This window comes from Telopea speciosissima, chromosome 9 (genome assembly GCF_018873765.1).
Source record: "Telopea speciosissima isolate NSW1024214 ecotype Mountain lineage chromosome 9, Tspe_v1, whole genome shotgun sequence".
Lineage (NCBI taxonomy): Eukaryota > Viridiplantae > Streptophyta > Magnoliopsida > Proteales > Proteaceae > Telopea > Telopea speciosissima.
This window is the reverse complement of record NC_057924.1, coordinates 31,584,765-31,587,253: the sequence shown is the minus strand read 5'-3', so window position 1 is coordinate 31,587,253 and position 2,489 is coordinate 31,584,765. Positions and strand designations below refer to the sequence as shown.

General features: G+C 40.4%; 1 non-coding gene across 1 annotated transcript; it reads left to right on the top strand.

The window, feature by feature from the left end:
- Window positions 1-605: 605 nt before the first annotated feature.
- LOC122641208 lies at window positions 606-712 on the top strand. The gene has a single exon (XR_006329857.1). It is a non-coding gene; the product is annotated as a small nucleolar RNA R71 (small nucleolar RNA).
- The last annotated feature ends 1,777 nt before the right edge of the window (window positions 713-2,489 follow it).

Below are 2,489 nucleotides of genomic sequence, written 5' to 3'. Positions count from 1 at the left end.
TATGGTGGCATTGGCATTGGTTTGAACATTAAATGGTGGCGTATATGGTGGGTTTGGAGGGTTATTAGGTACTGAGTTTCTCCATGAAAAGTTTGGGTGATTTTGCCATCCTGGGTTATAAGTACTGGAAAAGGGATCATTACCCGATGTAGGAAAACTTTGCGCCGTTTGCACCTGTTCCTGAACAAACTCAGGGTATTGTGCAGCCGAAGGGCAGTTCGTCAGATAGTGACTAGGGCTAGCACATAGGACACATGCTTCTGTCTGATTGGGTGGAGGGAAATTCATTGGGAAAGCGGACATAGGATGCTGCCCTATAGACATCAGATAGTCTAATTTCTTGGACAGCATATCAACCTTAGCAGTCATCTCTACAGTTGGATTGATCTCATAGAGACCACCCTTCTTTGGTTGCCCTGTGTGTGGAATCTCAGTCTGAGAGGCCAAAGCATGATGTTGGGAATTCTCGCTAAGGGTTTCAAAAAGATCCCATGCTTCCGTCTCATTCTTGTGCATAAATGTTCCACCACAAGAGGAGTCCACCATTTGCCTATATCAGTCACGGAGACCAATCATAAAAACACTGGGCTAACTGCCATTTCGGGACAGCATGGTGGGGGCACTTTCAAAGTAATTCCTTAAGTCTTTCCCATGCTTCATGAAATTGTTCGACCTCCAATTGGGAGAAACTAGTAATGGCTCGTCTAAGGCTATTAGTCCGGCCAATGGGAAAGAATTTTTTCAAAAATTCCTGCTGCATTCCCATCCATGTAAAAATCCTAACCGAATCTAGGGAATGAAGCCAGTGTTTGGCTTTGTCCTTTAAGGAAAATGGGAACAGAAGCAACTTTAAGGCATCTTGCGAGAGGTTTTGGATTTTGACTGTAGAGCATACCTCTAAGAACTCATCAAGATGCTTGTAAGGCTCCTCATTAATAAGTCCATAATAGGATGGTAACATCTGTATGATGCTGGACTTGATCTCATATTGAGCGGCCTGAATGGCAGGCAACTGAATACAAGACGCAGGGGTATAGGTAGTTGGAGTGAAGTGCTCACTCAGCGGCCTTCTTGGCTGGTTTTTGTCACCCATTTTATTATTATTATCCTTATATCCTTAGGTCTAGCCATAGATCGCTTTATTTCTAGGTCAAGGGAAGTCAGGTTGGAGTGCAAAGAACGCCAACCATGCATAAAACACAACACAGGTTGAACGTGCTAATTAAACAAAAATTAAAACTAGTAAATTAAAACATGATAACTAATAAAAAAAACACTTAATAAAAATAAAAATCAGAACTAAAAAGTAAAAAAAAATAACTACTATAAAACTAATGAAAATACTTACCTGGTGTTGGCGGTTGCGCAATTCCACGTGCTACCCCTGATGAACGATTACACATATGATCTTAAGGGGCTGGGGGAATTAAAATTAAACCTAAACATCCAATCTAATGCTAGAATTAAAAAAATTACATAAAGTAACCCTAATTACATAAAGTCTAGGAATCAAAAGTAAACCAAACGGACAACTTGTCCTTACTCGATCTACTTGGCTTCCTACACAAACAAAGAGAATGTTAGGTATACTAAAATTAACCTAATAAAGAGATTAAAAATAAAAATAAAAATTCTGGAATTATAAAATTAAAACTAAAACAAAGTAACACAAAACAACTTAATCAATCTTAGCAACCGTGCTTTGATTCCCTGACAATGGCGCCAAATTAAATTTGATCGTGTCGTTAACCGATCAAAAATAAAACCCTAAATTAATCTAGCAAGTAGCAAGTAAGGGGTCAATCTACGGGGAACTGGAAGGCTAAATTACTAAGACAATTAGATGAAAGTGATGAAAATTACAATACAATAAATCTGATTTTAAACTACGAATGAAAGAAACGAATCTATGCAAATACGGGAGAAGACTATCTTTAGGGTTCAAATCCCCAATGGGTTGTTATTCAATTCGATTGCATGCTTCGGTTTATTATAACCACATGCCTAATAACACCACAGAATGTAGGGTTCCTCCTAGGTTAGCCCTAGCTCAAGGAAATCTTCAAAATGGAAATGAGAAGGGAGAAGTACCAAGTTTGAGGTCTTACCTTGGTGGGAGGAGCTCCAATTCCAGCCCTAGCTAGCCTTGAAGAACCACCTCCACTTCCTTCCAACCATCCTCTCCATCTCTTCTCCTTCACCTTCTTCTTCTCCCTTTGTCCGGTTAGCAAGAGGAGGAGATGTGGGGTAGCTAGCCATCTTGGCATGGCCTCCATCTTCTTCCCTTCCCCTCTCATTCCTCTCCTACTTCTACTTCTTCTTCTTCCTTCCTCCTCCTCCACGGTTTGCTTGGGAGGGGGAGAGATAAGGGAATAAAGGATTCTCTTATCTTTTAAGGGTAGGAAAGGGCCTTAGGTCATGTTTGGTTTGGTGCCCTTAGAACACATTTAACCCCTCAGGCTGTAAATGGATTTTAGTTTGGTCTTAGG